Below are 12,423 nucleotides of genomic sequence, written 5' to 3' on the forward strand. Positions count from 1 at the left end.
AGGCCTCACCGAGGGCAGCGAGTGCCGAGGGGAGCGGGTGCCAGGAGCAGGTGCGGGGGCCAGCCAAGTATAGGACGTGTCACTGGGAAGGGGTTGAGTCCCAGCCTTATCACTCATCGCAGCACCTCTCTGCCTGCAACAGTAATCACTAATCTACCTAATTGGGGCCACTGTGAGGATTTGAGACCTGAACTTGGTGACAACTGAGAGAATGCTGTGGGAACAGCCAATCCTCCAAGGTGAGAGAGGGATGATCCGTTTCCAAGACCACCTTTCCTGTGCCCACCAGTTTCAGGCAATGACAGAGCCATGAACAGGCAATCAGCCCATAAGACACACACGAGAGACAGGCTCATAGGACATTCAGAAGGGACTTTCCCTGGAGGTTAAGCGTCTTTGCTGCCCGTGTAGGGAGCACAGTTTTGATCCCTATTCAGCGAGCTAGATTCTGCATGTGGGGTGGAAAGGGGTGGGGTAGGGTGAGTGGAAGACATGAAGAAAAGGGATCAGGGAGTTGGATGTTGCCCGAAAGAGTAGCTAGAGCTGACAGGTGGGGCCCTTCCCTACCCACAAGAACAGTTGCTCCAGACTGGGGGACGGAAGCTCAGAGAGGAGCCTGTATAGAATGCAACTCATTGTCCCTGCCGAAACAGCTGTACCTCTCCCCAGACTCAGCTGACAGGCCCAGAGGTGGGAGGTGGGAGCCCTGTGCACTCGGCAATGTCTCACAGACAGTCAGCTGTTGGAGTAGACAGCTGCTCCCTGGATCTGGGCGGGGAGGGCGTGGACCAAACGGGTAAGGAAGGAGGCACCTGGCATAGTGATGTGGGGCTGGGGGATGGGGGAAAGCCAGCCATAAACCCCACAGGCCCTGGGAACCAATCTAACAAAGATGGAACAAGACCCTCATGGAGAAAACAACCACGTTTAAAAACATATTTATTTATTTACTTATTTGACTGTGCGGAGTCTTAGATGCGGCAGATAGGATCTTTGATCTTCACTGCAGGATGTGAGATCTAGTTTCTGGACCAGGAATCGAACACAGGTCCCCTGCATTGGGAGCTTGGAGCCTTAACCACTGGGCTACCAGAGAAATCTCCAAACACAGATTTTTACATAAGGATCAAAATAGAAGCCCTTGTACATGGACGGATATGACAAGGTGATGGTCAGGAAGATATCGTGTTAGAAAGATGTTGCTTCTCCCAAAAATGAATCTGGAATTCAACAGGATTCCAATTAATCCAGGACTGTTGGGGGTTTTTTTGTTTTTTGTTTTCTTTCTGGAATTGCGTAAGCTAATCATAAAATTTGTTTGGAAGGAAAGAGGCTAAGAAAAGCCAAGTCAATCTGAAGAAGAAAAAGAAGAAGGGATACCAATCTGGCCTGACAGATACTACTGTGGCCACTCTGGTAATATGGGGGTTAAAACTGCCGCAGAGGGAACTTCCCTGGTGGTCCAGTGGCTAAGCCGCCACTCTCCCAATGCAGGGGGCCTGTAGAGAACTAGATCTCACATGCTGCAACTGAAGTAAAAAATGCTTCATGTCACAACTAAGACTCTGCTTAGTTGTATTTGTAGGTGCAGCCAAATAAATTAATTAATTTAAAAAAACTGTGGCAAGATGAGAGTATACACAGTGACTAAGGAACAGAATAGAGGGCTTAGAAGCAGACTTGAGGATATATGGGGCTGAGGGGAAATTTCTGGTCAGAGGAGAAGGGATAAACAGGATCAGAAATAGAACTGGACACAGTTGGCCATCTATGAGGGAAATATAATATTTGATCCTGTCCCACAGCAACTACAAAAATAAATTCCAGTGGCATTAGAGACCTGAATGTGGAAAGTAAAATGATAAAATATAGGAACTGATCTTTAGGAATTTGGGATAATAGAGAATTGCTTTATGGATTTTTAAGAACCTTTTTGTTAGGGTAATATTCAAAATTACATAAAAGTAGAGATAGCAGCATAATGATTCCCCATGTATCAATCACCCATCTTCAATAATAATTCGAAAACATTTAACAAAAGACACTATAGGAACTCCCCTGGTGGCCCAGTGGCTAAGAATACACTTTGCAATTCAGGGGATGCAAGTTTAATCCCTGGTTGGGAAACTAATATCCCTCATGCCACAGAGCAACTGAGCCCTCACGCCACAACTACTGAGCCCTCATGCCACAACTGCGGCCCAGCAGTTGTGGCGTGAGGACTCAGTAGTCATGGCGTGAGGGCTCAGTAGTTGTGACATGAGGACTTAGTAGTTGTGGCATGAGGGCTCAGTAGTTGTAGTGTGAGGGCTCAGTAGCCCTCAACTACTAAGCCCTCACGCCACAGCTACTGAGCCCTCACACCACAACTACTGAGACCTCACACCACGACTACTGAGACCTCACACCATGACTACTAAGCCCACATGCCACGACTATTGAGCCCTCATGCCACGACTACTGAGACCTCACACCACGACTACTGAGTCCTCACGCCTCAACTACTGAGCCCACATGCCACAACTACTGAGTCCTCACACCGCCACTACTGAGCCCTCCTGCTATGACTACTGAGTCTTCATGCCACAACTACTGAGTCCTCACGCCACAACTACTGAGCCCTCATGCCGCAACTACTAAGCCCATACATGGCAACTACTGAGCCCTCATGCCACAAGTACTGAGTCCTCATGCCACAAGTACTGAGTCCTCACGCCACAACTAGAGAGTTCATGCACCACAATGAAAGCTTCCTTGTGCCACAACTAAGAACCAACACAGCCAAATAAATTAAACAAAAACAAAAACACAAGAACAAAAGACACTACAAAGTAAAAGTCTCTCACAGACTGGGAGAAGAAATTTGCAATTCACATAATTGAAAAAGGTTTAGTATCAATCATAAATAAAGTACTTTTATAGTAAGAAAGAAAAGGACACACACAAAAAGCATTACAGAAAAGTGAATGGAGGAGGGTGCAGGTTATTTCTTGAGAAGGAAAGATGAGTGGTCCATAAATGTGAGATGTTATTTATCCACTCTGGTTCATGGAGACATGCAAAGTATTTGAGAAGAAATTCATGGAGTATTGGACATAATCATTTTACAGGGCAATTTGGCAACATCTGGTAAAGCTGAAAACACACATTTCTTTGGAATTCAGCAATTCTACTTCTAGGTGTGACTCTAGAGGAATTCTCACAGATGTGCACAGGGAGATATATATGAGGAAGTCCATTCATGGTTTTTATAATAACAACAACTGGAAACAACTTCACTGTCCACCAACAAGATAACAGAAACATAAATGCAATCAAAATGGAATACTATACAGCAGATAAAATGAATGCACTCTCATATATTAACAGGGATAAGTTTCAAAAGAATGATGTTGAATAAGATAAAACCAAATGGCAAAAGAATATAAGCCAAATAATACCCAGTATTTAAAAATGTAGAACACATAAGCAACAGTATATATATTTTTATAGATACCTAACCCACATATGCCCATGTAGTAAAAGTTGAAACATAGATGGGAGGGACTTCCTTGGTTGACCAGTGGTTAAGACTCAGAGCTTTCAATGCAGGGGGTACTGGTTCCATCCTTATTCAGAACTAAGATCCCCCATGTCATGTGGTTTATACAGAAAGTGTAAATAAAAAAAAGTAACCTAAGAAACATAGATGGGAGAAAGGCTCTAAGTAGCTGTGTCTATAATGTATGTTGTTGTTGTTGTTTTCTAGTTGCTCAGTCATGTCCAACTCTTTTTTTCCACCCCGTGGACTTTAGCCTGCCAGACTCCTCTGCCCATGAGATTTTCTAGGCAAAGATACTGGAGTGGGTTGTGCCATTTACTTCTCCAGGGGATCTTCCTGACCCACAGATCAAACCCTTATCTCCTGCATTGGCAGGCAGAGCCACCAGGGAAGCCCCTGTAATGTACTATCCCTTAAAAAAACAAAAGAATGAAGAGGGCTTCCCTGGTGGCTTAGTGGTAAGCAATCCACCTGGCAATGCAGGAGACACGGGTCCAGTTCCTGAATTGGAAAGATCCCACATGCCATGGAGCAACTGAGCCCATGGGCCACAACTACTGAGCCTGTGCTCTAGCGTCTGGGAACTGCAACCACTGAGTCCGCGTGATGCAGCTACTGAAGTTAGTGCCCTAGAGCCGTGCTCCTCAACAAGAGGAGCCGCCACAAGGAGAAGCTCATGCAGCTCAACGAGAGAGCAGCCTCCACTCACCACAACTAGAGAAAAGCCGGTGCAGCAACAAAGACCCAACGTAGCCAAAAATCAAATAAATAAATTCAAATGAATGAAAACTACAGGAAATATGGCAAAATGTTGACACTGCCTAATCTTGATGCTGAATACATGGACATATTCTGTTACGTTAACTGCTGTCCTCCGAATCTTTTCTGAATTCTGCATATCGATCATTTAATACTGAACGTGGGTCCCCTTCACATCTGCCCTTTTTCTCTGGATCTCTCTAACGCTCCTTCATCTTTTGCCCTCTCTTTTACTCCTGGCATCCAACAAATTTCTGGCCTCCTGGAAGTAAAGGCAGTGAGACCTAGCAGTTAGGGGGCATGGTGCTGGGAGGCAGACCTCTTGCTTCTAGCTGTCCCCTGGGGAGGGGGACTCCTCCTTTCTGTCTCAGTCTCTCCTTGTGTGTCCAGCGCTGGCCTCTTTCTGCCCTTTCTCCTTTCTCTGGTCCCCATAGTGCTTTGCGCCAGGGACAAGGCTAACATCAGAGGGTGGGGACCGAACAGACAAGGGAGGGAGACTAGGGAAACTTTTTACATAGAGGTGATGTCGCCATGTCACCCTCCATGGTCTGAGCTATAGACACCGAAGGATCCACATAAACTCTTCTATCTCTCTTCTCCTGTGCCCAGGCTAAGTAAGCACTTTCCTCCTTCCCCCATCTCTCTCTTGGTGAGGAAATTCTGAAAATGAGGGAAGGGATTGGAAACCTCATCCTCAGAATGCTTGAAGGACCTAGAAGTGTGGATTAGGGGACGGACGTCTGTAAGTACCATTGAAGGTGAGTCTGCATCAAGTATGACAAAACAGATGTCTTTAAATGTCTCTGTTTAATTCAACTGATAAGTATTTATTCTATTTGAATCTGATAACACAAATGTTGAAGAAGAAAAACTATGGGCGTGGTTCTTTTATTTCTTTATGGCTGTGCTGGGTCTTTGTTGCTGTGCGTGGACCTTCTCTAGCTGTGGCGAGTGGGGGCTACTCTCTAGTTGCAGAGTACGGGCTCATTGTTGCGGTGGCTTCTCGTTGCAGAGCCCAGACTCTAGGGCACGTGGACTTCAGTAGTTGCAGTTCGTGGGCTTTAGAGCGTGGGCTCAGTAGTTGTGGGGTACAGGCCTAGTGGCTGCTTAGTGGCCTCACAGTATGTGGGATCTTCCTGGGCCAGGGATGGAACCAGTGTCCCCTGAATTGATAGACAATGGATTCTTATCCACTGGACCACCAGGGAAATTCAGCATTTTAATTTTTTTTAAGAGCTACATTTTGAACATGTCTCCATCCTTGAGAGGTAAGTGGTTATCTACACAAAAATCTACCTACATATTTACCATTGGAATTAGAATCAGGCCAGGAGAACATAGCTGTATGACTGGGTCACAAAACCCAGTTAATTAATTAGTTGAAGAAGGCAGCTTTCAGACCAAATAATGTTAAGTGTATTATTTAATAGATGGGCAATACAGGGTGGTGGTTAAGCAAGTGGAGTTATACGAAATGAAAGGTGCTCAGTTGTATCCGACTCTTTGTGACCCCATGGACTGTAGCCTGTCAGGCTCCTCTGTCCATGGGATTCTCCAGGCAAGAATCCTGGAGTGGGTAGCTGTTCCCTTCTCCAGGGGATCTTCCCAACACAGGGATTGAACCCTGGTCTCTTGTGGATTCTTTACCATCTGAGCCACCAGGGAAGCCCAAGAATACTGGGCTGGGTAGCCTATCCTTTCTCCAGGGGATCTTTCCAACCCAGGAATCGAACTGGGGTCTCCTGCATTACAGGCAGATTCTTTACCAGCTGAGTTGCTAGGGAAGCCCGAGGAGCTATATGACCTGGGTTCAAATCCTAGCTCCTCTACGCCAGGGTGGAATCAAGGCAAATCAGTCAAGAACTGTTCTGTGCCTTGGTATACTTTTCTATGAAAAGGAGCTAGTTTGTTGGGATGAAAGGCATTAATATCAATAGTTGGGTGTTAGAACAATGCCTGGTATAGAAAACATGTTTGATGAACAGTAGTGCTTTTTTTTAAATAATGTACCCACTCCTGGTATTCATTCATCACATTGCCATCTACAAGGCACATCGTTCACTTGTCCTCACAGTTTTCCAGAGTGTTCTTTCCTGTAGACAGACGAGTAAATTGAGGTTCTGAGAGGACCGCGGTGACAGAGGAAGGCAGTCAGTCCAGGTGGAGGGGCTTGCATAGCAGACCTAAAGAGGGTACCAACTCCAGCCAGGCCAAGTTAGCCCTCCAGGAATCATGCTGGATGGAGAGTTTTGAGGGTTCAGTGTGGGAGTAGTCATGTTAGCTGGAGAGTCATTTCTTTCCTCCACGTTAACAAACTTATTTAATGTACACTCAAAATACATCAATGAAAAAACAGTCCTGCCCCCGGTGTATGGTCAGTAGGGAGACAGAGGAGTAAATAGGAAATTACAATACAGAGAGATAAATGTACTGCCAGGGGAAGTGCTTGGCACCTTGGGAGAATGGGGCAGCCTGCCAGCAAGGGGCCTGGGTATATGAGTGCAGTGTGGCTCCCCACAGGGGGCCCCCCTGGAGAGCAGAGCCAGGGAAGTGGGGGGGGACTATGAGGCAGCGGGGCTTGGGAGGGCAGGGAAGCCAGGGCTGCACTGGGGCAGAGGATGGGCAGAATGTGACAAAGGGTCCTGGGGAGACCTGCTGCGGGAAGGGGACCGTGTCCAGGCGAGGAAGAGCATGAGGAAAGCCCAGAGACCAGAGCAGGATGAATTAGGGAAATGTTTGGCATGCAAGACAAGACGTGGCCGGAAACCATGCATAGTGAGTCTTGGAGATTACTCCTGGCTGGTTTTACTACCAGAAGGAGGGAAACCAGCATTGTTTGGGAGGATGAGTTGATAAACTCAGGTTTCCACCTGGGTGGTTCTGAAGAACAAAGGAGACCAAGAGTTTGACGTCTCTGGCAGGAGGGTGAGCAACAGTTAAACTTGGAGCAGGTGGGAGTGGGGCAGGAGAAACAAGTCCAGGAGAGAAAGTGAGGCTGTTTGGGGGTGGGCAGGAGGGAGACGTTACCCCAGGTCAGCACCTCGGGATCACCTCCTTGTGAGACAGAATAGGGACAAAGAGAAACCCAAGAGGTGGGAGAGTGCAGCTAACCACTCCCAAAGGGACTGGATAAATTTAAGAAATTTACTTTGTAAATAGAAAAACCTACACACAATTAAAAATGTGCATAGGCACTGGTAGACTAAAAGCAGTTACCCTGGGAGGTGCAATATAAGGTGAGTTTTGCTTTTCATTTGTGTACTTTTCCATGTTTTCTGTGTCCTAATGAGAATGTGCAACCACTAAAGTCGATAAAGGACAGAATAAAGGTTATTTGCTCACAAGAGGCGTCTCAGTCTAGAGTCCAATGTCACCAAGAGATCAAAGGCCACCGGGAAGGATTCCCTTTGTGGTCTAGCGGATAAGAGTCTGCCTCCCAATGGGGAAGACACGTGTTCAATCCCTGGTCCGAGAAGACCCCACGTGCCTCTGAGCAACTAAGCCAGTGCACCGCAACTACTGAAGCCTGAGCGCCCTACATCCTGTGCTCTGCAACGAGGGAAGCCACCTCAACGTGCAGCTCAGGCACCACAACCAAGAGTAGCCCCTGTTCACCATAACTAGAGGAAGTCTGTGTTGCAACAAAGACACAGAGCAGCCAAAAACAAATAAATACATACATCAAAAAAAAGAAAAAATGCCACCAGGAAGAGTGAGGAACTAGAGGGTCTTCTGGATGTGTCTGTGAGAGGGGCCCCATGGCCTGGAGAGGGAAATTCTGAGGAAGTGAAGGGGTGGAGTCTATGGGGCAAGCTTAAAAAACAGAGTGGAGAGACACATGACAAAGGAAAATATTTGCAGACAAAGGTCAAATCTTCCTAAAATGTAAATTGCCCCTAGAATTTTATAAGGAAAAACACAAAAGCCCAGTATAAAAATGAGCTAAGACTAGAAAGCGCTCATAGAAAATGAAATGCAAGGAAAATGTGAATATTTGCTCAGCTTCAGTTTGCAAAAAGAGAAATGCAAATTGCAAGGTCAGAAATCATTTTTCTTCTCTCACATTATAAATATGCAAAAGTTTGACCGCATACTGCCTTGAACGGGGAAATGTGTGCTCAGTGGCTCAGTCATGCCTGAGTCTTTGTGACCCTATGGACTGTAGCCTGCCAGGCTCCTCTGTCCATGGAATTCTCCAGGCAAGAATACTGGTGGGGAAATAGACACTCTCGTATTGCTGGTAGGAACTTAGATTGGTATTACCTTAATGGAGGAGAATTTAATATGTATCTGAGTTATGGATCTATATATTCTTGAGCTCAGTAACCCCCTTTTAGAAATTTATCCTATAGAAATATTTCCACTCTATAACATGACATATGGACAGTGTTAACTTTAGCTTATTTATAGTAGGGAGAGGTTGCAAACAACTTAATAAATAGCTGATAAATAAATGATGAGACTTTGCTGCAGTGGAATACTATGCAGCTATAATAAATAAAAAGGAGAGATTTCCCTGGTGGTCCAGTGGTTAAGACTCTGCACTCCCAATGCAGGGAGCCCAGGTTTGATCCCTGGTCTAGGAACTAGATCCTGCATGTCACGACTAAGACCCAGCGTAGTCAACAACAAAAAAAATCATAAGGAAGCTCTCTGTATACTGATAGAAAAATAGCTCCAAGATACGGATCTCCTCCCCTTACCCTTCTCCCCAAGAGCAACTGTTTTTTCTCTGTGTCTATAACTCTGTTTCTGTTTTTGTTATGTTTGTTCATTTGTTTTATTTGTTTAGATTCCACATGTAAGTGAACTCATGCAGTGTTTGTCTTTGTCTGATTTACTGCATTTGGCATAATACTAAGTCCATCCATGTTGTCACAAATGGCCAGATTTCATTCTCTTTTTTTGTGGCCAAGTAAACTCCAGTACTTTGGCCACCTCACGCGAAGAGCTGACTCATTGGAAAAGACTCTGATGCTGGGAGGGATTGGGGGCAGGAGGAGAAGGGGACGACAGAGGATGAGATGGCTGGATGGCATCACTGACTCGATGGACGTGAGTCTGAGTGAACTCCGGGAGTTGGTGACGGACAGGGAGGCCTGGCGTGCTGCGATTCATGGGGTGGCAAAGAGTCGGACACGACTGAGCGACTGAACTGAACTGAACTGAATACTCCGTTATATGTATATAGTCTCTTGACTGTGACAGTTTCTCATACTTGCCTTGTTTTTGATGATGTTGACAGTTTGGAGGAGTATTGGTCAGGAGTTTTGCATAACGTCCCACAAGTGGGGTTTGTCTGCTATTTTTCTTATGATTAGACTGGAGCCTAATCTTGAAACTAAATATCTAGTATTTATTTATTTACTCTTCATTTTTGGCTGCACTGAATGCAGATTTTCCCTGCATGCAGGTTTTCTCTAGTTGCGGCCAGCAGGGGCTACTCTTCGTTGCAGCGCGTAGGCTTCTCATTGCAGCGGCTTCTCTTGCTGTGGAACGTGGGCTCTAGAGCACGGGCCCCGTAGTTGTGGCCCACGAGCTCAGCTGCATCCTCGGCGTATAGAATCCTCCCGGACCAGGGATTGAATCTGTGTCGCCTACCTTGGCGGGTAGATTCCTAACCACTGAGCCACCAGGGAAGTCCTGGAGTTTGCGGTTTGGGGGAACGAAACCATAGACATAAAATGTCATTCTCATCACATCATATCGAAGAAATATTCTATCCACATGGTTTTTCTCTCTTGATGTTAACCTTGATCACCTGCCTGAAGTCGAAGGTCCTATTTGTCAGATTTTTTTTTTTTTTTTGGCCACACTGAACCCCTCGTGCATTCCCACTTCCCCTAAGGGGCCCTCGGCAGTGAAAACACAGAGTCCTAACCACTGAACCGCCAGGGAAGTCCCACGTTTCTTTACCTTGAAGGTACTTTTTTCTCTCAGTTTCTATGCTGTCCCTCTTTGGAAGGAAGTCACTATGAGCTGCCCATATTCCCATCATTGTGTTTTTTGTTTTTGCTACTTTTTTTTTTTTTTTTTTAAAGCATTTCTGTACTTTTTGCCACTCAGGATGCTCTGGGCTCATCCTGTATATTTCTTGTCACACCCTCCACCCTATTCCTAGATTTAGACATTCTTTTCTCCTTTCTCACTTTTCTTGTGATGAGAACTTTTAAGATCTATAGTCTTGGCTGTTTTCAAATAAACAACACAGTATTATTAACCATAGTCACTGTGCCCTATGTTACATCCCCATGACTTTCTGTTCTTTTTCTTTGGCCAACCCATGCAGCTTGCGGGATCTTAGTGCTTTGAGTAAGGATTGAACCCCGGCCCCTGGCAGTGGAAGACTGAAATTCTAACCGCTAGACCACCAGGGAATTCCTTCCAGCACATGTTTGTCACTGAAGTTTCTTCCTTTTGACCACTTTAACGTCCTCCACTCAGTCCTCATCCCCACCTCTGGCAACCACCAATCTGTCCTCTGAGTTGTTTTTAAGTTATTTAAAACATTTTTTTAGATTCCACACATGAGATCATCCTGTGTTTGTCTTTCTCTGAGTTATCTCATTTAGCACAGTGCCAAGGTCCATTCCTTTTATTGCAAATGGCAGGATTTCTGGTCTATTTTGACCCCACTTTCTCAGAGAGCAGAGGAAAAAACTCCAGAGCTATTCTGGGGGACCTATGTTCCCCCACATGACCTCGTCTTTGCAATACAGATGGAGGCTGAAGAGGGGGTCTGAAGGGAGCGGGGGCAGCAGCTGTGGAGAGCAGCAGTGAGTCATCCCGAGGCAAGCTCTGCCACGTGACCTCAGTCACAGGCACGCAGCACATGCTGAGCAGGGTGCTGGCAGCATGGTCTCATGCCCTTCCCCAGCAAAACACTGCTGTGAGCAGAGGAAGCGCCCCATGCTGAGGACCAGAGGAGAAGAGCAGAAAGTGTGATTACAGACCATCTCTGGAGATGGCAGAGATGTCATGGGAATGGCCTCCCAGGCATTGGCAGAGTGGGTATTTGAATGGGTTGAGTCAGAAAGAGTGGTCAGGGTGTGCATGCAGAGAGCAAATTTGACTACCAAGAGGAGGGAGCAGCCAGGCCTGGCCGTAGCTGGGGGGTGGGGGTGGGGGGACAACTTGTGTTTTAGAGTTTGGGTGTGGAGGAATGTGATGAAGGCATGTTTGCAAACGTGTTGAATGCATGTGTGAATTAGATATATTTATTCAGTGTATGCTGGTTCATCTCACTTCTCCAGTACAGCACAGTCATGTGGTCAAACTCTGAGGGTGCCTCTCACATCCTAATCGGGGTGAATGGTGTCCCCTTGGGTTGTTCAGAGCACAGACTATATATAGGGCTCTGCTCAGCATGGTGACAGCGGAAGCAGAGAGGGTAGGGGGTCCCCGGAGGAAAAGAACCAGATACTGTTTTTTAACAAAAGAGAAAGCATTTTGAGCCTAAACCTATTTTGTGACCCAGGCCCGCCACAATGCTTGCACTTGAGTAGGTCTCAGTAATGATGGTCTTAAGGGAACGGAAGAACAAACGATTCATGAGGCAAGAGAAGTAAGAATGGCCAATCAGTTATAAATTATGACTTCCAGTTCTGTTTCACCGGTAAAGATTAGCCAGAAGTGCTCAACCACCAGCTCAACAGAAACGTATGGGATGACAAGGTTGACCTTTTCCGACCCCTGCTGACTTCAATCCACTGAAGCCTGTCCTCTGTTAACCTTTGCTGTAATCCAGGCAGAATTCTCCTCCTCTCAAGCCCCTTCATGCATATGCATATACCCTCAGTTTAAAACTTCCAATAAAAAATTTAAAAATTACTCTTTTTTAACTTAAACACAAAACAAAAAACTTGCCCGATTTTGCTGTTCGGGGAGACACAGCTTTGGGAAACATCTCCGGTGTTCTCCTTATTTGCTGCAAGTAATAAATCCTTCCTTCTGCTCTTTGAGTTGGTTGTGTCTTTTGGCTTAGCATCCACTAAGAGGGGAACCCAGTTTTCAGGTGACAATGAGAGCTTTACCATCTGTGGGCAGCATAGTGCTTCACCCTCTTAATCTTAGTCGTCCATACAGCACCCCTGAGACAGGCACTGTCACCCCCATTTTGGGGG

The 12,423-nt window shown here is 46.0% G+C and overlaps 1 non-coding gene across 1 annotated transcript; it reads left to right on the forward strand.

Moving 5' to 3' along the window:
• Nucleotides 1–8,813: 8,813 nt before the first annotated feature.
• On the forward strand, nucleotides 8,814–8,886 carry TRNAG-CCC. Its single transcript has one exon. It is a non-coding gene; the product is annotated as a tRNA-Gly (tRNA).
• The last annotated feature ends 3,537 nt before the right edge of the window (nucleotides 8,887–12,423 follow it).

This window comes from Bubalus bubalis, chromosome 2, assembly GCF_019923935.1.
Source record: "Bubalus bubalis isolate 160015118507 breed Murrah chromosome 2, NDDB_SH_1, whole genome shotgun sequence".
Lineage (NCBI taxonomy): Eukaryota > Metazoa > Chordata > Mammalia > Artiodactyla > Bovidae > Bubalus > Bubalus bubalis.